Consider the following 27,994-nt stretch of genomic DNA (forward strand, 5'->3'; position numbering starts at 1 on the left):
GGAAAATCCAGGAATCTCTCAGCTTTGCCACAGCTGGGGGAAAAGTCAGCATTAACTGAAAAGAAAATATGCTAAGAATGGAGTAAAATATAGGGAATAGACAATCTTTAGGATGCTTATATATGCCATGAGGGTATTCTGCCTTATTATAAAATGACAGACACTGACTATAACTTCGCTACAGCAATGGGTAATGAAACAAGTGTTCACAAATACAGGACTTTGAGTTTAATGCATGTGTTGCTATTATTGCTGTTTTAATCAAACAACCAGTAGTAATACAATGGGAGACTTTCTTCTTAAAATGATGCATAGGATAAATATACCCAAGAAAAATTGTCTCTAAGACCTAAAGGTTTTGGTGATAGATGATTTAAAATGGTTTACCAGTGTGGTTCTAGTTATTATTGTTGTATAACAAACTAGCCCCCAAACTCACTGGCACAATATAACTACCTCATTATATTCACAGATTCTGTGGTTCAGGAATGCAGACAAGAAATAGCAGAGATGGCTCCTTGATTTCTGGGGCCTCACATTCAAACTCTGGGCGTTTCTCAATGGCTTGGGAGCTAGAATCATCTGGAGGCGTTTTCTTCTCATATATTTCACAGTTGATTCTGCCTGTTGGCTGAGACCTCAGCTGAGCTCTGAGCTTAAACACCTACATATGGCCTCTCCATGGGGCCTAGTTTGGGCTAGGCTCTAAGAGCAAGGGTACCAAGAGAACATGGGGAATATGAAGGGCATTTGCTAATCTAGGCTCAAAATTCACATAGCATCATTTCTGCTCTACTGATTGAGGAAGCCACAGAATTCTGCCAAGTTTTAAGTGTAAGGGACATAGACCCCACCACTCATTGGAGAAATATGTGGGTCACACATGGGATGAAGGATGGTGTGGCCATCTTTAGAAAACACAGCCTATCACAAAGGTCCATTCCTTTTTTAATGATTCAATATCTGGGGTCATCACAACCAACATCCTTCCTGGCACTAGACTATTACCACATTTTCATTATCCTGGACATGAGGAAAAACCTCTGACAGAACTCATTCTAAAAGAGAATGCTGGGTTGGAGATTGAGTACTGAGCCAGAATTCCAGATCAAGCTCTGCCACAACTAGCTGAACCTAAGCTCCTCAATTGTAAGGTTTTAGGGGTCTAAGATATTAAGATCACTGCTCTTATTATGGAAAGAAACTTGCTCCTTGGGCATTAAGCTAGATTCCCAAACCCTACCCAAGGTGGTCTTTATACCCATCATTTCATGCCATCCTTCTAAAAGCCTATGGCCCTGATGAGAGCAGTTCTATGTGCCTCTTGACCCTCCTCCCCACCCACTACCAGTGCATCAATTTCTACTAGGGAATCTGGAATTGCCAATGAGGGGCTAACTAGGTAGGGCTCACTGTTGGAGCGGGAGTTGTGTTGAGCCATTTCCTACTCTATGCCACTGACGCTTGAAGGCTGCTTTGCAGAAAGACGACAGTAAGGACTTTGTGAAGACAGAGTCAGTGGTTGTGTGTGTGTGTATGTGAGAGAGAGCACAGCAGTCACATGGGAGAGAGAAAATGCAAGAGCACAAAAGTGAGAAACTGAGGTGAATGACATTGCTCATGATTTTATGGTCTCTGGTTTCAGCCTCTTATAACACCTGCTGTGCGTCATCTACTTTAGTTCTAAGACATCCCTGCAGTTTCGAGAAAATTTCCCATTTACTTGAGAAGTACAAATGGGATTCTATCCTTTTCAACAAATAATCCCTGATCAAGATGCATATTCCAACTCACATACAGTGAACTTGACATTATAACCCAGATAAAACTCATCCAACTCAGAAAAATTCTCCTCCCCGTCCTCACCAGTCATAGCCTGGTGCCCACATTGTTAAATCTTTGATGAGTCTCAGCCTGTAATTTATTATTCTTTGAGGAGATAGAAAACAGAAGAAGACACGTTGTAACTATTTGCTCCTTTAAGAAACCTTCCAGAGAGTTTAGAGACCAAGCCCCTGGTATTGCAGAGAAGGGAACTGAGTGGAGAAAGGGGAAGTGACTGGCCCAAGGTTGTCTGCTAGTTAACAGTGGAGCTCAGATGCAAGTCAGGTCTGATTATCATTTCAGCCCCCGCCTGACTTCAGATCAGCCACAGCTACCGGGGAGAAAGCAGCTGATTGAGCAATCAAATATATGTTTTGCATTTGCATTGCTTTTCTCTGCACTCTATTTGTTCTCATGGGAGTCAGAATCTACAGCAAGATGTTAACTACTAGCAGCGATGAACAGATTTGGTTATTGCCCTGATGCAGCGAGCAGTGAGAGTAGGGGAGAATAGAAGAATTTCATTTTAGGGGTCAAATTAAATTTGTGCAAGCCCCGCATGCTTCTGAAAACTCTAGCAACACAACCTAGGTTATAACATGCACAAACATTGAAATCACTTGTGGACCTTCCCAGTGAGGGAAAGGAATTGATATAATATCATTTTGAGGCCACTTCTATTTCCATGACTCTGATTATATTGCACCAAAAAGACAAAAATGTTTCTTTTCAAACTTTTATTCTGGAATATTTTAAACACATATAAAAATGGACAAAATAGTATAATGGATCTCCAGATAATGATTTTTAAAAAAACTTTATTGATGTATAATCAATGCACAATAACTTGCACATATTTAAAGTGTACAATTAGAAAAGTTTTGACACACACACAATTGTGAAACCATCAACAGTCAAGATAATGAACATATCTGTTACCCTCCCCCTCACATTTTCTCATACCCCTTTGTAATCTCTTTCTCTGGCAACTCCCTATGGTCTCCTCCTCTTCTGTATCCCCCTTTTCCCTGTCTGTAGCCAACTGCATCTGCTTTCTGTCACTATAAATTAGCTTACATTTTAAAGAGGTTTATACAAATGGAATTATACAGTGTGTACTCTTTTTAATGTCTGATTTGTTTCACCAAGCGTAATTATTTTGAGATTCATCCATGTTGTTTCATGTGTCTGGCTCATTTCTTTTTTATTGATGAGTAGTATTCTGTTGTATGAATATGGCAAAGTGTGTTTGTACTTTTATCTACTAGTGAACATTTGCATTGTTTCCAACTTTTGGCTATTAAAAATAAAGTTGCTATGAATAGTTGAGCATAAGTCTTTGTGGGGATGTGTGCTTTCTTTTCTCTTGGGTAAATACTGGAGTGGAATAACTGAATCATACATTAAGTGTACATTTAACTTTTTAAGAAACTGCTGAACTGTCTTCCAAAGTGGTGATACCGGCCAGGCGTGGTGGTTCATGCCTGTAATTCCAGCATTTTGGGAGGCTGAGGTGGGCAGATCACCTGAAGTCAGGAGTTCGAGACCAGCCTGGCCAACATGGTGAAACCCTATCTCTACTAAAAATACAAAAATTAGCCCAGCGTGGTGGCGGGCGCCTGTAATCCCGGCTACTTGGGAGGCTGAGACAGGATAATCGCTTGAACCCAGGAGGTGGAGGCTGCAGTGAGCCGAGATCGTGCCACTGCACTCCAGCCTGGACAACAGAGCGACTCCATCTCAAAAAACAAAACAAAACTAAACAAAACCCCAAAGTGATGATACCATTTTACAGTCCCATCAGCAATGAATGAGTTCCTCGATATCCTCACCAACATTTGGTATCATCAACTTTTAAAATTTTAGCCATTCTAGTACATACATGCTGTTATTTCATTGTGATACTTATTTTCAGTTTTATAATGATGAATTATGCTGTACATCTTTCTATGTGCTTATTTGACATCCATGTATCTTCTTTGATGAATTGTCTATTCAAATCTTTTGCCCATGAAAACATTGTTTCTTTTTTTACTGTTTACTTTTAATTGTTAAATATTTGGATTCAAGTTCTTTATCAGATACATACTTTGCAAATATGTCTACCAGTCTGTGGCTCATATTTTATTATCTTAATTGTGTCTGTTGAAGAGGAAGCATTTTAATTTTAATAGTTTAATTTATCACCTTTTTACTTTCATGAATCATACTTTTAGTGTCATATCTAAGATATCTTTGCCTAATTCAAAATCATGAAGATTTTCTGCTATGTCTTATTTTGTAACTTGTATCATGTTATATTTTCCATTTAGGTTTAGGATTTATTTTAATTAATTCTTGTGTATAGTAAAAAGTATGGATTAAAATTTATTTTCCTAGCATATCCAATAATTCCAATACCATTTGTTGGCAAGACTATTCTTTTCTAGTGAATTGTCTTTGCACTTTAAAAAATGACCCTGGAAGGGTCAAGGAGGAGATTACATTTGATCTTTAAAGAATAACTTGGATTATAACATTTGGGTGAAAGGAAAGTCAATGGCCAGAAGATTAGATAGTGCAGGACTCACAGGGCAACACTGTTCAGACTCATCTCCTTTCACATCCCCTGACTCCAAATGCCCTGATATAAGATCCAACTAAGCCAAATGGTATCTTGTGTTCTGTAGGAAACATGCTCTCTCTAAGCTAGAAGACTTAATAGATCCTGTTACTTCTACCTGGAATCTCTTCTTTACTTCCCTCAACTATACTTTCCTTAACTAGTCTGAACAGTCTCTTGGGACTTAGCTTTTGAGAAGCATTCATCAAACCCACCTCTATGTACCCATAAGACATTTTGCTAACCAGGTTTGGTTACATAACTTGCAGAAGCTAGTTTGAAATAAAATGGCAGACCTTTGTTCAAAAAGCAGGAAAAAAGTCTATTAAAGGTCCTACAATACAAAGTTTTATCCTTTTTCCATGATCTCTCTCTTGACTTGTGTATTTATTTGCTTTTTGCTATTTATTTTCTATTTAATGTCATCCTAAGTAAAGAAAAAATAAAATTTTAAATTGTTAGCATAAATTTTACCATTCACCTCTATATTGTGAAATGCCAGTTTAGTTAAGAGCATTGATCTCATATGTAGAATCGGTGAAATTATAGAAGTCTTGTTTCATAGCTTGCACATGCAATATTTTGTTCTTCCCAGACAGTGAAAAATATGCACAAAACTAACTTAACATTTCTAAATTTGATTTATTGATAAATATTTCACCAATACTTTTTTTTTTGAACTTAGTTTTTTAAATTACACTTTAAGTTCTGGGATACATGTGCAGAATGTGCAGGTTGGTTACATAGGTATACACATGCTGCACCCATCAACCCATCATCTGCATTAGGTATTTCTCCTAATGTTATCCCTCTCCTAGCCCCCCACCCTCTGAAAGGCTCTGGTGTGTGATGTTCCCCTCCCTGTGTCCATCTGTTCTCATTGTTCAAATCCCACTTACGAGTGAGAACACGCGGTGTTGGTTTTCTGTTCCTGTGTTAGTTTGATGAAAATGATAGTTTCCAGCTTCATCCATGTCCCTGCAAAGGAGATGAACTCACCCTTTTTTTATGGCTGCATAGTATTCCATGGTATATATGTGCCACATTTTCTTTATCCAGTCTATCATTGATGGGCATTTGGGTTGGTTCTAAGTCTTTACTATTTCCACCAATACTTTCTACCTTCAGCTTACTGATTAATAAGGAAGGAATGAAACAAAAAGGAACTATGAGTTGCCCTCTATTTTCCTTTCTTTCTATGTCATAATTTTTAGCATAAGTGGTTGGCTAATATGGGGAAGTGATACAAACTTTTAAAAAATAATAGTGTTTCTTGGTCATACATGTTTGCTGGAATACCATAGCATTCCTTCTGTGATTGAAACAAGTTCTGGTTTGAGCCTTAAGTGTGGCCTCTTGGGCTGTCAGCTGTCCCTCTTCCCTCTAAAGCACATGTAGAAGTAACTCTCTTATCTTGTACTCACTTTGAGCCTCATTGAGCTCTCATGCACTGTGGGTCCAATGGAACTATTTGGTCACTTTGAGCCTCATTGAGCTCTCACGCACGGTGGGTCCACTGGAATTATTTGGTTACAGAGCATCGTAAATATTACCTGCAAATTGTTTGGCAGGAAAGAGTGAATATGCGTGTCACACGTATCTCCCCTGATTAAACACATGCTCTTTTATAAAACACAAGTTTGAAGATAAAATTACTAAGATTTTTAGGGCAATGACTGCAGAGCATATAACCAGGGTCCTTCTGAGTGTGGGGCCCTTTTTGACTGCACAGGTGGCATACCTGTGACACCAGTCCTGGTGATAACTCAGATCATTTATCACTGTATCATAAAGAGCAGATGTCATAGCTGAGTTGTTTGGAAGTTGTATTAAAGTTGCATTAGTCAAGATTCTCCAGTGAAACAACAAATAGGACACACACAGAGAGAGAGAGAGAGAGAGAGAGGGAGAGAGAGAGAGACAGAGAGCAGGAGTTGGGGGGGTGGTCGATTTTTTTTCCCCAAGGAATGGGCTTATGTGATTATGGGGGCTGGGGCTTGCAAGTTCAAAATCTGCAGGGCAGGCCAACAGGCTGGAGACCCAGGGAAGAGTTGATTTTGCAGTCTTGAAGCTGAAGGCAATCTAGAGGTAGAATTCTTTCTTCCTTGGGAAACCTCAGTCTGTTTTTGTAAAGCCTTCAACTTGTTGGATGAACCCACTCATATTATGGAGGATAACCTGCTTTATTCAAATTCTACCAATTTAAATGTTAATCACATTTAAAAAATACCTTCACAGCAACATTTAGACTGATGTTTAACCCAAAACTGGGTACCATAACCTAGCCAAATTGACACATGAAATTAAGCATCATAGAAGTAGGCTCTGAGATAGATATCAGTGTGTAGGAAGTTAATTAAGGAGTTCTCCAGGGCCAATATTTGTGGAAGGGAAAGGAAAGGAAGGGAGCAGTATTGGGCAGAGGGGAAAGCTGAGCTGAGATACAGTTCCAATGTCAGCCAGACCTATGAGGAATTCTGCAGAGAAATGACAGTTCACATTTGTCCCAGTTCAGGGCAAAGGACTGGGCTTTTTTATTCCCATGCCAACCAGTTATTGGATATGAATTCCTCATATCCAGAAAGGGGGTGTGGCCTTGGGCAAGGTGACTCTCTTCAGCCCAGGCATTCCCTCTAACAGGCTAATAGCACTTCCAGCATGTGGGGGAATGAGACCTTTCACACCAGAGGGGGACCAGAGTGCCACGTCACAGCATCTGCCACTCTTAGCCTCCCTTTCCTGTTATACTTCCCAGCCAGCCCTACATGAGGGTCAGGATCTTATTATGTTTCCTCTTCACTTCTTACACACAGCCCCTTGTCTGGCACATAGTAGGCACTCAACAAACCTTTGTTGAATTAATCACCAAAGATACTGAGCAAAAACTAATTTTCTCTCACAAAAAGCAGATCCTGATAAAGAACAAAGTGGCCATGAATCCTTATGGAGCTTTCAACAATTCCTGCTGCTCTTCCACATTTGTCCCATTTAAACTTCACAACAACCTCCTGAAGTAGGGAATCAGCTGTTCTTAACTTTCTAGATGAAGAAACTGATGCTCAGAGAAATAAACTGGTTCTCCTGGAGTCACAGAGTTAATTAATGGGGTTTTCAGGATCTTCTTTGCTATAGCTTAGAGTGATTGCATTATGTTGACTAAATATGTCCCATCCTTCTTATCTAAAACATGGGCCTCATGGTCGTGCTCTAAGGATAAAGTGAACTACAAATACTCTACCTTTGTTTCACTGCCAAAAGGATGCTGCTGACCTGTTCTTCCAGAACCAGCATGAATTAAGGGAGATTCACCTACATTTTGGGGGCTCACATTGTGGCTGCTGGTGTCAATGGTGGGTTGAGTGGCTCTAAAACATGTTGAAGCTACTTTAGTGACCTCCGCAGGGATAGAGCTATTCCCTTGTCCTTGTTATATAACCAAGTTCAAACTACCCAAGCCAACTGGCCACCAATAACACAGGGTCAGCCTTGAGACTGTTAAGAGGAGGGAGATTTATGGGAGCTCCTCTTAAATGTTGCTTCTTTTACTTCCATGGTGTTGACCTTTAAAAAGTTCCCACAGCCCATCAGATGAAAGTAAAAATAGCCTTTCTTGGCATTGAATAATCTGACTTTCCTTGACGAAGAGGTCATAGATTTACCTCTTCAGATGGTTTCTTCTTTTTGATTAACTAGCCAAATCTATTGAGGAAAGAGGATTCAACTCTTTGGAGGAAGAAAAATGGAAATGCTTAGGTAAAGGACATCTTTTTTTAAAGCTGCGTTGTTAGGTGACTTCCATTTGATCTTATAGAACCCATAAAGTATAGATCTGTGGGTTGGAATGATAGCAATAGAACTAAACTCTATTTTGTGAAAGCAAATAAGATGTACCTAATATGTCTTCTGGTTCTTGGATGTCCTACTAACAAAGAAGTTAAAACCAAAAGTCAAGATCCCATGATTCAGTGCTCTGAAAGGTATCTGTGATGTAATGGGAAACAGACTCAGATACAAATGGATTTTAGTCCACCTCTGTGTTTACTAATTCTATGACTCTAAACTTCAATTACTCAACTGTAAAAGAGGAATAAAAATAAATGCCTTGCTTGGCTATTGCTTAGTTCACATAAAAAGGAGGAGAAAGTTCTCTCTAAACAGTATAGCGATTTTTACTAAAGTACTTTGTTAGTCACAGGATTAGGAAGGATGAAAGAGTTTTGAAAGCCTGTGCTAATTGGAAGTGTTCAGTACCAGGTCTCATAATTAATTGTCATGCCATATTTAATCATGAGTAACATGATAGCCTACGGGATTATTATACCAACAATTTGGATTCTAGAAAGCCCTGTGATATTTGAGTAACAAACTTGTGTTTTTTGAAATGGTAAATCATTACCCATTGGTGGACCCAAACTACTTGACCCGTTCTAATACCTGTACAGTTCATGAGTTTTGACAAATGTAGAGACTCACATAACTAAGATAGAGAATATTTCTATCACCATAAAAAGTTCCCTTGAACCCCTTTATAGGCAGTCCTCTCCTCCAGATCCCAGGCACCATGGATATCTATTTTGGTCATTAAGAATAGTTTCTCTTATATGTAAAATTATATAAATGGGATCATACAGTATATACTATTTAAATATTTTTTTCACTCATTATAATGTCTGTGAGGTTCATCCATGTGTGTGAATCAATAGTTCCTTTCTGTAGCTGAGTAGTATATTTTTGTTAGAGTACACACAATTCATTTATCTAGTCACCTGTGAAGGGTAGGCGATGGTCATTTCCATCTTTGGCGGGGATTATCAGTAAAATTACAATGAACGTTTATGTGCAAGACTTTATGAGAACATATGTTTATATTTCTTGGATAAATTCTATGAATGACTAGGTCTTATGGTTAGTGTAAATTTAATTTAATAAAAAGCTGCCAAACTGTTTTCCAAAATTTTGCTTTCTCATCTGCAATGGACATGAGTTCCAATTGCTCCACACTGTCTCCAAAATTTAGTATTGTGAGTTTTAAATTTTAGCCACTCTAGTATGCATTAGTGGTATCTCATTGTGGATTTTATTTGCATTTCTCTGACAAATATATTTTAATGTGTTAATTGACCATTTGCATATCTTCTGTTGTGAAGTGTCCAGATATTTTGCCCATTTTTCAATTGGTTTGGTTGTCACTGATAGCTTTTAAAAATGAAGCTAAATAAAACAGAATAGGAAATATCAGAATACACTGCATCTGGTATATTTTGTTTCACTGAATTTTTGTTTTAGTAATCATATAACTACATGCTTCCATGTATACATATATACACACATATACATATATACTACCTTGCAATCTTAAATACATTATTATAACTTAATATCAGATATATTATTTAGTGATAAAGTATCCCACTCCATATCTTAAACCCATTGAAAGTCAGATTTTCTTATACTTGAAGCTGAAAGCATATCTGTTCTGGCTTATGCTTCTGTAATTCCTTCCTGGGACAACCTCTTTGCATTCCACGTCTTACATTTGACGTAGATTTAGAGTTGTACATTTGAATAAATATACAGCAGATAGTTCATCTTGCTTGGTTGATTGCTAAGTGTGTGATTGCTGAAAAGTGGAAATCATTTCTAGCCACTGACATTTGGATTCATAAGCTTAGATGGAAAAGTGATAGGAAAAAGAAGGATATGCAAGACATAAAAGACCTTTAGAGAAGGAATATCAATGAATTTTCAAATTGATAATAGTAGTTGTAGTTTTTCAGAAAGTTTTGGAATTTTTTAGCTGTGCCATGTTTGATTTTAGAACTTTATATTGCCAGGGGATTTTCTCTTTTGACTAGTGACAATGTTAAAATGTTTGCGATATAAATTCTCTGCACGTTATTTTGAGAAGAAGAGAGAAATTTTCTGATTATTTTCAGTATATTTTGCACATTAAAACCTTAAAGCTAAAACTACCCTTTTTATGGTTTGAGCTGTCCAGGAGTTTGCTCCACAGCTCTTCAATAAGGCTGAAAGATGTTTTTTGTTTTTTTTTTTTTTTGCTTTTTGGCATTAAGCAGCTGGCTAAGGGAAACATGTCCTCCATCCAGAGAGAACTGTTTCCTGAGATCTTGCTTTTATTTGTTAGGATAATACCAGCTCCACTAACAAATAAACCTCCACATTTTAGGGTTTAATACAAAGAGAAGTTCATTTCTATCTTATGTAACCATCCAATGTGGCTGTTCCTGACGGGGTGGTGAGTGAGTGAATGGGTGTCTGCTCCATGCAGTATTGCAGTCACTGAAGGACCAGGCTAATCGAAGAGCTGCCATCGTCAGTATATTCTTCCCATCATTTTCCCCTGACCACTGGCATCTACCTGGAGAAGAGACCAGGGAAAGGAAGATAGTGCATGGCAATATCTCAGGCTGGGCGTGGATTGGTGCATATCACTTCTACTCCCATTCCTTTGGCCAGAACTCAGCCATTTGGCCACACCTACTGCAGAGGAGGCTGGTCCACTGTATTTGGCTGTTTGCTCAAGAAGAAGAGAACTTGGATTTTGAGGCAGAGCTTGCAATCTTTGTCACTTCACACTGTCCCTTTAGTTTCAATTTCTGTAATTTCTTGTAGAAATAGTGAAACACAGAGACAAAATGAAGATGAGAAAAAGAATGTTTGCATACAGCAAGTGTGTGGATCCACAGAGGAACCCAGGTATCTCAACCTTTCCTATTTTACAGACCGCATGAACAGCCCTCTCCTTCCAGTCTCATCTCTCACATCATACTCCAGCTGCACTAGACTTCTAAATCCTCTAGAACTGCAGGCTCAGGGAATTTGCATGGACTCTGATTCCTGCCAGAACACTCTTCCTCCTCCTATTTGCCAAGCGATATCCTAAGCATGTTTTATGTCTCAACTTCAGGATTTACTCCTCAGATTTTCTCTGAACTCGAAGCCTAAATTTGGCCTTTTTTTTTTTTTTTTTTTTTAAATACTTTAAGTTCTAGGGTACATGTGACCAACGTGCAGGTTTATTACATATGTATACTTGTGCCATGTTGGTGTGCTGCACCCATCAACTCATCATTTACATCAGGTATAACTCCCAATGCCATCCCTCTCCCCTCCCGCTCCCCATAATAGGCCCGGAGTGTGATGTTCCCCTTCCAGAGTCCACGTGATCTCATTGTTCAATTCCCACCTATGAGTGAGAACATGCAGTGTTTGGTTTTCTGTTCTTGTGGTAGTTTGCTGAGAATGATGATTTCCAGCTGCATCCATGTCCCTACAAAGGACATGAACTCATCCTTTTTTATGGCTGCATAGTATTCCATGGTGTATATGTGCCACATTTTTCTTAATCCAGTCTGTCACTGATGGACATTTGGGTTGATTTCAAGTCTTTGCTATTGTGAATAGTGCTGCAATAAACATACGTGTGCATGTGTCTTTATAGCAGCATGATTTATAATCCTTTGGGTATATACCCAGTAATGGGATGGCTGGGTCATATGGTATTTCTAGTTCCAGATCCTTGAGGATTCGCCATACTGTTTTCCACAATGGTTGAACCAGTTTACAATCCCACCAACAGTGTAAAAGTGTTCCTATTTCTCCACATCCTCTCCAGCACCTATTGTTTCCTGAGTTTTTAAGGATTGCCATTCTAACTGGTGTGAGATGGTATCTCATTGTGGTTTTGATTTGCATTTCTCTGATGATGAGTGATAATGAGCATTTTTTCATGTGTCTGTTGGCTGTATGCATGTTTTCTTTTGAGAAATGTCTGTTCATATCCTTTGCCCACTTTTTGATGGGATTGTTTGTTTTTTTTCTTGTAAATTTGTTTGAGTTATTTGTAGGTTCTGGATATTAGCCCTTTGTCAGATGAGTAGATTGCAAAAATTTTCTCCCATTCTGTAGGTTGCCTGTTCACTCTGATGGTAGTTTCTTTTGCTGTGCAGAAGCTCTTTAGTTTAATGAGATCCCATTTGTCAATTTTGGCTTTTGTTGCCATTGCTTTTGATGTTTTAGACATAAAGTCCTTGCCCATGCCTATGTCCTGAATGGTATTACCTAGGTTTTCCTCTAGGGTTTTTATGGTATTAGGTCAAATATTTAAATCTCTAATCCATCTTGAATTAATTTTCGTATAAGGAGTAAGGAAAGGATCCAGTTTCAGCTTTCTACTTATGGCTAGCCAATTTTCCAAGCACCATTTATTAAATAGGGAATCCTTTCCTCATTTCTTGTTTTTGTCAGGTTTGTCAAAGATCAGATGGCTGTAGATGTGTGGTATTATTTCTGAGGACTCTGTTCTGTTCCATTGGTCTATATCTCTGTTTTGGTACCACTACCATGCTGTTTTGGTTACTGTAGCCTTGTAGTATAGTTTGAAGTCAGGTAGCATGATGCCTCCAGCTTTGTTCTTTTGACTTAGGATTGTCTTGGAGATGCGGGCCCTTCTGTGGTTCCGTATGAACTTTAAAGCAGTTTTTTCCAATTCTGTGAAGAAACTCATTGGTAGCTTGATGGAAATGGCATTGAATCTATAAATTACCTTGGGCAGTATGGCCATTTTCACGATATTGATTCTTCCTATCCATGAGTATGGTATGTTCTTCCATTTGTTTGTGTCCTCTTTTATTTCACTGAGTAGTGGTTTGTAGTTCTCCTTGAAGAGGCCCTTTACATCCCTAGTAAGTTGGATTCCTAGGTATTTTATTCTCTTTGAAGCAATTGTGAATGGGAGTTCATTCATGATTTGGCTCTCTGTTTGTCTGTTACTGGTGTATAAGAATGCTTGTGATTTTTGCACATTGATTTTGTATCCTGAGACTTTGCTGAAGTTGCTTATCAGCTTAAGGAGATTTTGGGCTGAGACAATGGGGTTTTCTAAACATACAATCATGTCATCTGCAAAGAGGGATAATTTGACTTCTTCTTTTCCTGACTGAATACGCTTTATTTCTTTCTCTTGCCTGATTGGTTGGTTGGTCACTGGATTCCCAGGTTATGGTACATAGCATGTCATACAAGAAGTGCTCAGAAGTTTTTTCAATGGATAAAAGAATTCAAAATGTAATTCACTCACCTATAATCGTTTCAAAAATATTTATTTGATGTCTACTGTGAAGCACGGGAAAACCAACATGAATGAACTTTAGACTTTGCCTATATGTCTTTTTATCTACATGTATTGTTTATTACGTCCCGGGCATTGAACTAAGTTTCTCCTACAAATGTCATATGCTTCACAAAGACTCTTTGAGATAGGTGCATTATCATCATTTTCCTATAGATGACATTCAGAGATGTTAAATCGATTTGCCTAACATCGCACAAGAAGCAGGTGGAGCATCCAGGATGCCACACTAAACAGAATTAGTTTTGTCAAACTGCATCACACTGTTAATTGTTTTTGAATTTGCTTTTAGCCAAAACTTTGTACTTTTGTTCAATTGGGTGCTGTTTTTGTCCACTAAATGGAAAAATTCCTGAGAGGTTGGAGGGATAGAAAGTGTGCCCATTTTAAGAATGCAAAAAAGGAAGTTCAGTAAAGATAATTGACCTGCCTGAGGATAGACAGAACCAAGAGAGGGAAAAAGATGTCCATCCTTGTCAGCCAAAGACCACTAGGAACACACCTGTGGTCAAACAAGTTGGATTTATTGGTACTTGTTTCAACAAGGGAAGGCACATACCAAGGGGAATCATGAGGGCATTTCTATAGGAGAAGCTTGGATAGGGCTTGGATTAGGTGATTTGTGGAAGGCTTCGAGGAAGCATGGCTTTATTCTGAATTGAGTGCTATTAAGAATCAGGGCAATTCTACAATTAGGCATCTTAAATAGTTTCTTTCTTAGGAGGTGGGAGGAATGGATTTGGGATAAAGCTGTAATTAATAAAGAAGTAGTCACTCATTTTAGCCATGGTGGGAGGAGATACGGTCATTTTTGTGGGCTTGTACACTAGTTTTGAGAGATCTCATTCTTGTATTTCTCCATTATGTTTGCAGAATAATCTTGTTTAATACTGACTTTCTGTGAAACACTGAGGTCTACTTGTGATTGTCGTTCAGCTAACATGTGGCAGCTGTCAGGCAGGTCTGCTTTTTGCTTTCTCAAAGATCTTGGTACTTCTCATTCAGTGTTCTTCTCACTACACTAAATTGCATGACACTGTCTTCCCTGTATGCAGTCTGCTCATCACTCTGTTGGGGTTTGCAGGTTTCTGAGAAGGAGCAATATGAGTGGAGCGTAGTGGGTTTTATAAGTTTGCCTGCAGCCTCACTCCCAGACCACCTACACCATACCTCCTCCTTCTCCTTCAGTACTCAATACTCAATGCTCTAAGTCTTCTCTTTCCATCAATATTTGTTCCCCTAGAAGATTTGAAACTGATGTAACTTGAATGTAAATGATAGATGTTCTCCTAGAGACCCACTGTAAGAATGAAATAAGGAAATGTTATATTTTCTAGATTGTGGAATTTTCGTCTATTTTATTTTATTTTTGAGATGTGTCTTGTTCTGTCTCCCAGGCTGGAGTGCAGTGGTACAATCTTATCTCACTACAACATCCGCCTTCCAGGTTCAAGCAATCCTCCTGCCTCAGTCTCCCCAATAGTTGGGACTATAGGCACACACTACCACGCCTGGCTAATTTTTGTGTTTTTAGTAGAGGCAGGGTTTCACCATATTGGCCACGCTGGTCTCGAATTCCTGACCTCATGATCCACCCACCTTGGCCTCCCAAAATGCTGGGATTACAGGCATGAGCCACTGCATCTGGCTTGCTTCCTTCCTTCCTTCCTTCCTTCCTTCCTTCCTTCCTTCCTTCCTTCCTTCCTTCCTTCCTTCCTTCCTTCTTTCTTTCTTTCTTTTCTTTTCTTTCTTTCTTTCTTTCTGATGGAGTCTTGTTCTGTCGCCCAGCTGGAGTGCAGTGGCACGATCTCAACTCACTGCAGCCTCCACCTCCCAGGTTCAAGCAATTCTCTTGCCTTAGCCTCCCGAGTAGCTGGGACTACAGGTGTGTACTGCCACACCTGGCTAATTTTTTTTGTATTTTTAGTAGAGATGGGGTTTCACTATGTTGGCCAGGATGGTCTTCATCTCCTGACCTCGTGATTTGCCCGCCTCAGCCTTCCAAAGTGCCCATTTATTTTTAAAAGTCTTTTATTTTAACTAGGGAAGTAACATATGCACACTAAGGAAGAAATAAGTAGAACAATAGAAAAAAATTTAAAAAGTCACTCATAGTCCCACCATCTGAAGAAAGCACTGTCCATATTTCAAAGCATTTTTCAACCAGAATTTTCTTAATGTGTAATATTGTGTGGGGTGTGTAGGTGCGTGTTCATTGCTTTGATCAGACTCACTATATAGTTTTTTCCTGCTCTTTTTGTTAACTATTAGCATGTGATCTGCAAGCACAATTTTTAGTATTGCTTTATAGTTATGCCACAATTTATTTCGTATTTTAATTTTGGGGTTGTTATGTTGGTTTCATATTTGATATTATGAACAATATTGCAATAAGCATCTCTGTACAGAGATCTTTTTGCATGTTTCTGGTTTGTCAGACTAAATTCTTATATTGGGGGTGATAAATTGAAGGTTTTGAAGACTATTAACATATATTATTAAATGAAGACAGTTATGTTTTGAGAATGGGATCCTTAGGCTAAAGGAATGAAGGTCTTTCAGCGGAATTGTGGTCATTGGACCACTGTCAGTGAGGGGGAAGAAGGAGAGAAAGCAGTGATGGGAAACATCAGTCTCCCTGGAAAGCACACTGGCTTTCAGAAGGTCTCAGGAGTAGAGTTACCAGACCAAGAGGGCAACGGGGTTGCAGACCTAGAAGGTTAAAGAGAAGAAACCAAAGATTCATCCTGAAGGCAGAAACTTTGCCTATATTTAATCCCCACAGAGAGAGGGTAGCTTTGAGCTGCTTGCATAGTTTGAGGCTGCAGTCATGATCCCAGTCCCTCCTGAGGCTGTTGAGGGGAGGAGAGTGACTAGTCCTTGTTAGCATTTACCCAAAATGAATCACGGAAAGAGAAACACACGTTGGCAGGTTGAGTCTAAGCTACAATTGGCTCCCGGGCCAAAGCTTCCCATTGTCAGCTGCTTCCCATTCCAGACATCTTAATTCCCCTTTGTTCTCCGGGTGAGGCATTAACTACGCAGTCCAGGGTTGCTGATGAACTCTGTGTGCCACCAGAAAAGAAGCAGGCTAGTTGATTCTGTCTTTTCTGGGTGGAAATTCTCTCTCTCATGACCTATTAAGAAACCTGGAGGTGCTTTTAAAAGTCTGATGTGGCCTGGGACCAGCTTTTGTCTCTTAAATGAAAGATGCAAGCAGAATGGTATCATTTTCAGAAGGCCACTGGCAAGGCGGAAAGCTGGGAGGACTTGGTGCTTCTCAGGAAGCCTGGGGTCACAGGCCAGGCAGATTATTGACCAGAGAGGTAGAGGGATGTCCTCTGCCAAGATTGTGTGGGGTGAGTCACTGCTCCAGAATACTAATAGCTTCTTAGGCAGGGATACAAATCCCTCAGTGGAAGGGGTGTTATTGTTGCAATGAGAAAATTCGTTACCAAATGTTATACTTCAAGTAAGAGAAGGAAAGAAGAAAATGAATATTTATCGAGCTTTTATTAAATACTAGGACTCTGCTTGGCATTGAACTTGCACTTTCTCACGTAGCCTACAACCTGCCCTATGAGGTGGGTTGGAAATAATATAAAAATTCATTTATAAATGTGAGGAAATTGAGTTTCAGAGAGATTATGCTGCTTGCTGAGGTCACAGAGGTTGGGGTAGGAACCAGGAAACAGAAGTGTGGCTGATGCCTCCATAAATAAATAATGTGTATAGAAATGCATAAAAAATGCAGGGCCCTAAGATTTTGAAAAATAAATAATATATAAATTTAAAAGTTCAACATTTAGGTGCACTTTATTGAGGTATAATTTACATAACATCAAAATTTATCCACTGTAAGGGTACAATAAGTAGTTTTAGTAAATTGATGGAAAATGTGCCAATACCACCACAACTCAGTTTTTGAATATTTTTTATCAAGTATACTCCTTTTATGAAATAAGGCTGTGTCTGAAGTGGTGGATAGAGAAAATAATATAATTGCTGACATTATCTTTTCTACATTTTAGAGGATGGAAGAGGCTGTGGGTGCAGGGAACAGGGACCCACTAAAGCTTCTTAGAGCAAAGCAAAGTGAGATTTCCAGAAGGGTGATTCTAAAACTCAGTGATGGCCCATATGGCATCACTTGAGGGGCTATGAAATAAACTGTGTGGAGGTCTCCTGGCATTGGTTAAGTAGATGTAGAACATTAACACTTTCAAGTTATTGGCCTGCTGTTATAAAATTCCACTTACATTTATGTCAAACTTAGACATTCCAGGATATTGAAACATTTAGATATAGAAAGTTGAGATGATGACTCAGTGTATATTGTTCTTTCCTTGCCTACCTCTCGCATGCCTTTCTGGTTTTGGCTTAGACATCATTTCCTCCAGACAGCTATCTCTGATCTTATTTCCCCCTCTTCCAAAGAATATTCCCAATATAATCCTGTAATTATTGCTGTCATATTATTTAAAACTCTGTAATGTATTGCCCCTCTACCTCAATTCTTCCCCATTAGATTCTAAGCTAACTGAAGGCACAGGAAATCCTCCCTGTCCCTTCAGTAGTGCAGAATTCACTTTGATTTCATTTCACTTCTAGTTCACGTAGAGAATTGGAAAGGCATCATAATCACATATTATATCACATTGAAATTTTGCTAGAAGGGGGCTAGAGAAGATTGATTGCAAAGTGTTAGAACCCGCTGCTATCTAAAGGATAAAAATATATCAGAAAAGAGTATAAAATATGTCTTTTTTTTTTTTTTTTTTTTTGAGACGGAGTCTTGCTCTGTAGCCCGGGCTGGAGTGCAGTGGCCGGATCTCAGCTTACTGCAAGCTCCGCCTCCCGGGTTTACGCCATTCTCCTGCCTCAGCCTCCGGAGTAGCTGGGACTACAGGCGCCCGCCACCTCGCCCGGCTAGTTTTTTGTATTTTTAGTAGAGACGGGGTTTCACCGTGTTAGCCAGGATGGTCTCGATCTCCTGACCTCGTGATCCGCCCGTCTCGGCCTCCCAAAGTGCTGGGATTATAGGCTTGAGCCACCGCGCCCGGCCGAGTATAAAATATTTCTGAATATTTGATATAGTTACATGAGACAAGGCTAAGGTGGTGTTAGTAGGGTTTTGGGGATGGGAGTAGTTTAAGAAGGAAGTTTCCAGTTACAAAGAGAATACTTCATAAGGTCACATATGTAGTATAGGGTCCCCTAAACTTCTGGATTATATAGAAATTATTTATCTTCCCCACCCTTTAAATCCCAGAAATCTTATTCCTAGATATTTAACATTCAACAATAATTTTAAGCACTGACCCTGAATTTTCATTTGATTCAATTTTGTTTAACTCTAGACCTCATTTTTTGATATTTAAAAATGTATAATATGTTGCCTGAAAAATGACTTTCTCATATGACATTTGCAAATGTTCTATCCATAGCAATTAGATTTTCTTTTGGCCGCCATTTAACTGTATGTGTCAACTAAATGAATGTCTGGAGTTTTATTTTAAATATGAAATTTGATGCTAGTAATTATTTAACCTCCGAAGTTCTTGTTGTAATATATTTCTTAATCTTTTACTCTCTACACTCTTTGTGTTAGACTCTTCAGCTGATGTGTGTTTAAGTAACAGTTTGCACACCTCAACAAAATTCCTCTATTGTTGTTTTGTCTCTTGTTCTATAAAATACTGCTTGCTTCTTGAAATTATTATTATTTTTTAGTGCTCTCTGGCAGCAAATGTAACTGCTTCTGATTTCTTTATTTACTTCCTTGTTTGTTTGTTTATTAAGACAAAGAGGAGCCTTCAGTCTGGATGCTGATCTAGGAAGCAAATTATCTCCAATTATGTTTCTGATGACATGTGTCTCTTCCTGACTTGGTATTTCCTAGAATTTCTTAATCTATTCTAGGGATAACTTGGAAGCCACAACAGAGACACTTTACTGAACAGTTTTCAACTTTGGTGGCAAAGATAGAGCAATGGGTTAGCATTGATGGCCAAGGAGAAATGTTGTGCTTTCTTTCACAGGACAAGCCAGGGTTTCTCTTTCTCCTTTCTGTTTATGGCAAAGTCATACTAAATTTTATACTAAATTGGGGTCCAAGTTCAGATGTAACCAAAACAGGACTTTGTGTTGGGTCCCACTGGACACCTGGTATGGCTTTGAGCCCTTTAGCAGTGACAGATGAAAAGGGCTAAATGACAAACTATCAATACTTCATGTAACACTGAAGGTTTCATTCAACCAATAATGACAAGATCTTGACTGCAAGAGCTGACAATCATTATTATTCTCAATGGCTTCTCTCCCTTTATTATACTTCCTCCCCCCATCCCATGCAATGCACACTTTATTTATTTGGGTCTCATGGGCATGGAGTTGCTATTGACATTCTTCTCAGTTCATGGAATGCTATCATTACAGTTCCCTCTTTTGTTTTATTTTTATTTCCTCTTTCATGCCTTATCCTCATTCCCTTTCTGTATCCACAGCCTGCTATCTCCCCATGCACCCTAACTAATATGTCAGACATATATCCTTGAGAATGTATGGATTCTTGGAAAATATAGCATGTGTGTGCATTTTTTAAGTTGGCACATATGGTGTTGCATTACAGCCTTTATTCTGATTTTGATTTTTATTACTCAACACTAACTTTTTGAGACTTAGCCATGTTTTTCTATTCACATCTAGTTCATTGCTTCTAATTCCAGCAGGGTTTTTCACAGTTTGAATCTACATTTTATTTTTCCATTTCCTTAGTGATGGATAAATCAGGCTGCCTCTACTTCCCTGCTTCCACAAACAGAAATTTGATATATAGCGTAGAGTCCTTTTGGACCTGGACAAGGATTTCTTTAGGGAATATATACAGGAGTAGGAGTGCTGGAATTTCAAGGACACACACTCTTATCTTCACTATCTACAACCAGATTTATTTTATTTTAGATTGATTTCTAAAATGGCTGCACAGGATCACAGTTTCAGCAGCAGTGCATGAAGCTTTCCATTTCCTCACAACCTTACCAATACTTGGTATCATTTGACCTTCTAACTTCTATTAATGTGATGGGTATTAAGTGGCATCTTATCATTTTTACCTGCATTTCTCTGATTATTAGTAATGTTAGCTTTTTAAATTTCTTTTTTCATGAATTATCTTAATTTTTTGTTTAAGTTTGGTTTTTAATAGTTCTCTTTTTCATCAAACCATGTCTTATTACAAAATGTATATTGATAAGTAATAATTAGTTTTCCTATTTTAGTGTGCACCCATGTCTCTATCTGCAGGCTGACCATGGCTTCCTATCAGCACTTACAATCAATGAGTTAGTATAATTCTAGCTAAAATGAGCTTGATATATCTGTTGGTCTACACAGCCATTTTCAAGAAAACATAGCATTTCCATTGACGTTTTAAAGTGGGTATAGAACATTAAAGGCACATCCCTAAGAACTCCTAGGAATGTGCTTCCCTAAAGGAAGTTAAAATATAACTCTTCTAAAACCTAGAATATTTTTTCATGGATTTAGGGATCTTTAGGGCTGATTATTTGACTGATATATGAAGTTGTACTGCTTCATAAAGGGAGGGCCTTATAAACCCACACTGAGTGTTGCAAAGTGGGAAATGCTGTTGGAATAAGATATTTTTGTTTCTCACAAAAATTCATTCAAGAATATTTATTAAGAAGAGTTAGTCTGACAAAGGGCTAATATCCAGAACCTATAAAGAACTCAAACAAATTTACAAGAAAAAAACAACCCCATCAAAAAGTGGGCAAAGGATATGAACAGACATTTCTCAAAAGAAGATATTCATACAGCCAACAGATACATGAAAAAATGCTCATCATCACTCACCATCAGAGAAATGCAAATCAAAACCACAATGAGATACCATCTCACACCAGTTAGAATGGCAATCATTAAAAAGTCAGGAAACAACAGGTGCTGGAGAGGATGTGGAGAAATAGGAACACTTTTACACTGTTGGTGGGACTGTAAACTAGTTCAACCATTGTGGAATACAGTGTGGCAATTCCTCAAGGATCTAGAACTAGAAATACCATTTGACCCAGCCATCCCTTTACTGGGCATATACCCAAAGGATTATAAATCATGCTGCTATAAAGACACATGCACACATATGTTTATTGCAGTACTATTCACAATAGCAAAGACTTGAAATCAACCCAAATGTCCATCAGTGACAGACTGGATTAAGAAAATGTGGCACATATACACCATGGAATACTATCCAGCCGTAAAAAAGGATGAGTTCGTGTCCTTTGTAGGGACATGGATGCAGCTGGAAACCATCATTCTCAGCAAATTATTGCAAGAACAGAAAACCAAACACTGCATGTTCTCACTCATAGGTGGGAATTGAACAATGAGACCACTTGGACACGGGAAGGGGAACATCACACACTGGGGCCTATTGTGGCAAGCGGGGAGGGGAGAGGGATGGCATTGGGAGTTATACTTGATGTAAATTACGAGTTGATGGGTGCTGACGAGTTGATGGGTGCAGCACACCAACATGGCACTTGTATACATATGTAACAAACCTGCTCGTTGTGCACATGTACCCTAGAACTTAAAGTATAATACAGAAAAAAGAAGAATTAGATATAGATTCTGCCTTTAGATACAGTGTAGTTATCACTCAATGTTCCCACCTTTGGAGGTTGCATCTTTCTTCCAGTGATACTATACTTGTTCAAAATATTGTGGGACTCTTACTACTTTATAGTTACAAAAAAGAATCTAAGTGATTATAACCTAGGTTAGTAGTTTGGGAATAAGAACTCTGAACTACTTTTCAAGAGAGTTGAGTTAAAATCCAGCTTTGCCACTCTTATCTGTGTGGCACTGTGCAAGATACTTAACATCTCAGGCGATAATCATGCTTCTCTCACGGGACTGGTAAAAAATGAGACAAGATAGGTGAAAGCTCTAGCCCAGTGATGGGCACACAATACTTGCAAATATTGTTTATATTGAAATCCCAATTCATTTCAAAATCATATTGAGCTTCATAGAGTAGCCCTTGTCTAGGTTGAAATCCAGAGAGGCTTGCCTTCTGATCAGCGGTGAATGAAAAAAATAAAATAAAATCCAGAGAGACAGAATGCACATGAGTATAAGATTTTGTTGTTGGTGTTTAGTTACGTCTTGGTGAGACCCCACAATTGCCCTCTGTTTTCCCTCACATCATCCTGACAGTGTCATCTGTCTGTGTGGTAGCAACAGTGGTAATTTTGGGTGGTTACAGCATGACCTGAGGGATTCCGGAAACCTCAGGAATTCCAGGGAGAGGACTCTCTGTTTCTGCTTGATGTAAGTTCATTCAACATAGCATTCCTAACTATGGCACCTATGACTGACAGAAACTGAAAAGTTGACCTTGGATGATAGGGACAGATTTGTACCCTGCCTTTACTATTCAAATAAAGTGATTGTGGATGTTTGAAAAAGATCTGTCATTGACATCTTTCTTATGTCCTGTTTCAGCTCTTCTAAAGTCACATTCATCTTTTGGGTTCTAAGAATGCAGTGGAATAGATCCAGGTTCAAAGTTGCATTCTCATTTTAACTAGCCACATGACCTTGAGCAAGTCATTTAATCTCTTTGAGCCTCCATTTCCTCCTTTATAAAAGGAAAAAAAAAAGGGTACTGACCTTGCAGAGCTGTATAAGGATTAAATAAGACAATGCAATTAAACCCCAAGTACTTCACCAGGCACATTGTAGGTTTTTAGTAAATTTTACATCCGTTCTGATTCACAAGAAAAAGTGGGTTGCTCTGTGAGTTGAAAGCCACATGTGTCAGTGTGTGATTCCAAATTGAGCATCCTTCTCAGATTCCTATCAGGTACTCTAAACTGCTTTCTTATTTTGACAGATGCTAGACTCTCTATTTGCAGGGTTTAGTCCTGTGACCATGCCAGTATGCAAATGAAGCCTTCTCAAGAGCTGCTGAATGTCAGGAAGACAGCACTTCTGCCAGACTATTAATGTGCTATCTATTGCCATTGCTGCTCAAGCTCTCAAGAGTACCTTTTAAGATTTTAAAACCAAAGAGCTTCAAGAGTTTGCCAAGGCAGAGCATACGCTTTCTCGTTGCAGTTTGAGAGAAATGACTGGAGATAAGGACTGATAAGAGGTTCAGTGACTTATTCACTGGCTCTGGGATGCAGATCTGTGCTGGAGTTCTAATGTAATGGGGTTAGAGCATGAAGTTTTGAGGAAGGACAATAAATAACATCCTGGGGAGAGGGAAGTGTTAATACCCTCATTAGCATTATGTGAACGAAGTGGCCTACTTTGCCAGTATTGAGGGGCTCTTTCTGCTCAGTTTGCCTAGGACCCATTTGCTAGGCTGGAGCATCCACTGCTAGGGCATGAGTCAAGGGTGGAAAGGATAAAAATGAAGCCTGTGTCAAGGAATGTCTGGCTGAGTTGGACAGTAAAGGTCTATACCCAGGACTGCAGAAGGCAGAAGTCTGTAAATAGAACCCAAAGCAAGAAGCTAGGGGACTCAGCTACTTTGTGGTCTCTTTACAAATTTCCTTTGCGTCTATTATCTGATATTAGCATTGTTCTCTAGCTTTGACCTGGGCTTTGCCCCTGAGTACTCTAAGACAATAAATCATGCATGACTATCAGAAGCCTGTAATAATAAGAATAATAATAATAGTGTTAGTAAGGATTCTTCAGAGAAATAGAGTTAATAGAAAATAACACATATAATAAATATATATGAAGATTCATTATAGACATTGGCTCACCTGATTATGGGGCTAAGAAGTCCCACCATCTGCTGTCTACAAGCTGGAAAACCAGGAAAGCCAATGTTATAATTAAGTCTGAGTCTCAAACCTGAGAACCAGGGGAGAAAATGGTATAAGTCCCAGTCTGAGTCTGAAGGTCTGAGAACCACGAACTGTAATGCCTGAGGGGAGTAGAAGATGGATATCCTAGCTCAAGAAGAGAGAAAAATTTCACTGATGCCTGTCCACATTGGTGAGGGAAAATCTTTACTTAGTCTACTGAAAACACTCTTACAGACACAACAGAAGTAATGTTTTACCAGCTATCAGCGTATTCCTTAGCCCAGGCAAGTTGACACACAAAATTAACCATCATGATGATGATTATTTTAACGGTTATTATTTAAAAACTGGTGCAGGCTCTATTGTGTGTAAGTAGGTCTTATAGCTCGAAGGAATCAGGCAGAATTGTGCAACTTGCTTCAATATATATTCCTAACTTTTAGTTAGTGCATTGGTTAGCTATTGTTATGTAACAAATAAGTAGAAAGATCTTAGATGTACACAATAAGCATTTATGTAGCTCATATATCTGTGAGTCACTTGGAGTATCTCTGCTTCAAGCTGAGAGTCCAGGTGGCTCAAGTCTGCTTCGTTTGTTTTATTCTGAGGTTCAGGATGAAGGGACAGCTGCTACCTGGAGAACATGCTTTTCAAAGCAATAACAGAGGCACAAAAGAGCAAAGAAAAACGTGTGAGCCTGTGAAGGCCTAGGCTTGGAACTGGCATACTTTCCCTCCTGCCCATCTGTATATACTTGGCCAGAGAAAGTCATAAGATCAATCCCAAAAGCAAAGATTTGGGAAGTGTAGTCCATCAATGAAGGCAGAAAAATAAATTCTTTTTTTTCAGTCTCATAGCATAGGGCCTAAATACAGAGTGAGCGAAGAACTGGGGCCAGTAATCCCAGCCATGAATTAACAAGGAGACCTAAAGTTATGAAATTCCCATATTATTAAATATCTTCTTATTCATTTACTTTATGATTTGTAGTACTGTAATGAGGATTAAGGTTTCCCTCAAATGCACATATGCCAAGCACAATGGGATATGAAATATCTTTGCATGTGTCATTTCTCTGTTCCAGTTAACATTCATGAAGCTAAGCCAAGAACTGAAATTAAAGAGTGAAGTTCATGGAGTTTGTCTTTTTAAAATGTTTTGTTTTGCTCTTGAAGAATAATATGCATTCCAAAAATTGCACAAATTACAAACATATATCTTGAGGAATTTCCACAAATTGACCACAGCAGTATAACCAGCAGCAAGATTGGTTTACAGAATACGACCACTATCCCACCAGTTCATTCCGTGCCGCTTTCCAGTAATTATTTCTCAAGAGTAGCCACTATTCTGACTCCTAGACCTATTGATGCCATCTAGAGCTTTATATAAATGGATTGAATCATATATCAGATTCTCTCTTTTGAGTGCAGTGTCTCTCTTTTATGTGGATTTCGTCATTCTCTGAAGTTCCCCCTTTCTATGACTTTCCTTTTTTTTCTTTTTTCTTTTTTTTGAGATGGAGTCTTGCTCTGTCGTCCAGGCTGGAGTGCAGTGGCGGAATCTCGGCTCACTGCAAGCTCCGCCTCCCGGGTTTACGCCATTCTCCTGCCTCAGCCTCCTAAGTAGCTGGGACTACAGGCGCCCGCCACCGCGCCCGGCTAATTTTTTGTATTTTTTTTAGTAGAGACGGGGTTTCACCGTGTTAGCCAGGATGGTCTCGATCTCCTGACCTTGTGATCCGCCCGCCTCGGCCTCCCAAAGTGCTGGGATTACAGGCGTGAGCCACCGCGCCCGGCCCCCTTTCTATGACTTTCTAAGTGTCATAAGGAGCCCTCTGCGTTTTACATCCTCCTTAAGGGATTTCATATCTTATTGGCAATTTGATTGATATGCATCAATGTGATAGCACGTAAAAATCATTTTTATCTCTAAATAACAGTAGTAGGTGTGTCCCCTGGTATAGGTATTGTGGGCAATGGTGTGACAGAAAGGGAGGCAGTTCTTTGGACCTCCTATCTTCACTGATTTTTAGTCTAGTCATTATACCAGTTTTAAGAGAGGTGTATTTAAATCTGCAGCTATGATTGCTTATTTGTCTATCTCCCTTTAGTTCTATCAAGTTTTGCTTCATTTACTTTGATTTTTAAAAAATATTTTATTAACAGGTAACATGGAGAGAATCACAGGGTGATTAACCCTACACTTTAAATGTTTGTAATTAGATGCATATACATTTGTAATGATTATGTTTTCCTGACATATTGACCCTTTTAATATTTTTAAGTGTCTCTCTGTCTCCAGTCCATTAATGTACTTTGAGGAACTGGGATGATGCTAGGGATGTGGAGCTTGGTGATACTGTGGTGTGTTCTCTCCTCAGGACCACTTTCTGACCATGGAGGGGGTCTTGTTATATGAACCTTTGTATAGGTCAAGATCCTGGGAGAAAATAGATGACAAACTGGAAAACTTTCATAGCAGAATTTATTTTTATTTATTTATGATCTGAGTTATCATGTATTTTGTTTGGTTTGTCTCTTGTTTGTACTAATGTTTTAATGACTTCCATCTGCAGACTTTATTTCAATTATTACATTTGATTAAGAGCTTAAATATTTTGGTTCTTTATTCATTGAATACCTTGATTAAAGATATTCAATAGATTTTGGGAAATAAATGCAACTAAAATTTAGGTGGCTCTTTGCACACACACAAGAAGAGAGTTTAATTAAGGAATTACTTATGAAGTGTGGACAGAGCTAAGGCAGACAACAAAGGATGGGCAAGGCAAAAGCAAGGGGCACTCACCTTTTGCTGGAAGAAGGCCTGGGTAATTAATCTACTTCATATTTTTCTTGCTATATATGTGGGTGTGTACATGGCAATGCTAAAATAATAATTCCATGGGTTTTGCTGCTAATTCTAGACATTGAAAAACCAACAAAATGAGGACAAAGATAGAAAAAGTTTCTTGTTTGTATACAAGTAATCATCATTCATGTATATTAGAAATCATTTAGGTAAAATTATCAAGCAGCATAACATGATTATGATTAGCATTAGATGTATTATTCTACTAGGGTTAGAAACTCAGCTCCTTTTTGCTCATCTTTCAAAGTTTCTAGACCACATTAGATAAGGATGAATAAAAGTTTCGAAAAAGGTAGAATAGGTGTGTATTCTATGACTACCTCTTTTGCTGAGTGACTAACTTAGAGAAAGTTCCCAGTAAATCAGTGCATGACATTTCTCTGAAGATATTGCTGAAGCATTTTAAGATCCTTGGAGGAGAGGTTTATTTTCTACAAGTGAAGAATCTTGGAGTTCCAGATAATGAAACAAACAAAAGAGGAGGAGAAGGACACTGGCCACAAAACAGGGCTCAATAAATATTTATAAGTTAATAGATTGAATAATCTTGCAAGAGTCATGTCCATAGTTTGCTGCTTTTAAAATGCCATTAGCTTTTTCTACTTATGTCAGAACAGTGATGTATCAGGTAAACATCAGCCTTTCTGTGTCATCTCTCTAGAATTTCCTTCTCATTCTTATTTGCCT

This window comes from Chlorocebus sabaeus, chromosome 15 (assembly GCF_047675955.1).
Source record: "Chlorocebus sabaeus isolate Y175 chromosome 15, mChlSab1.0.hap1, whole genome shotgun sequence".
In the NCBI taxonomy this organism is placed as follows: Eukaryota; Metazoa; Chordata; class Mammalia; order Primates; family Cercopithecidae; genus Chlorocebus; species Chlorocebus sabaeus.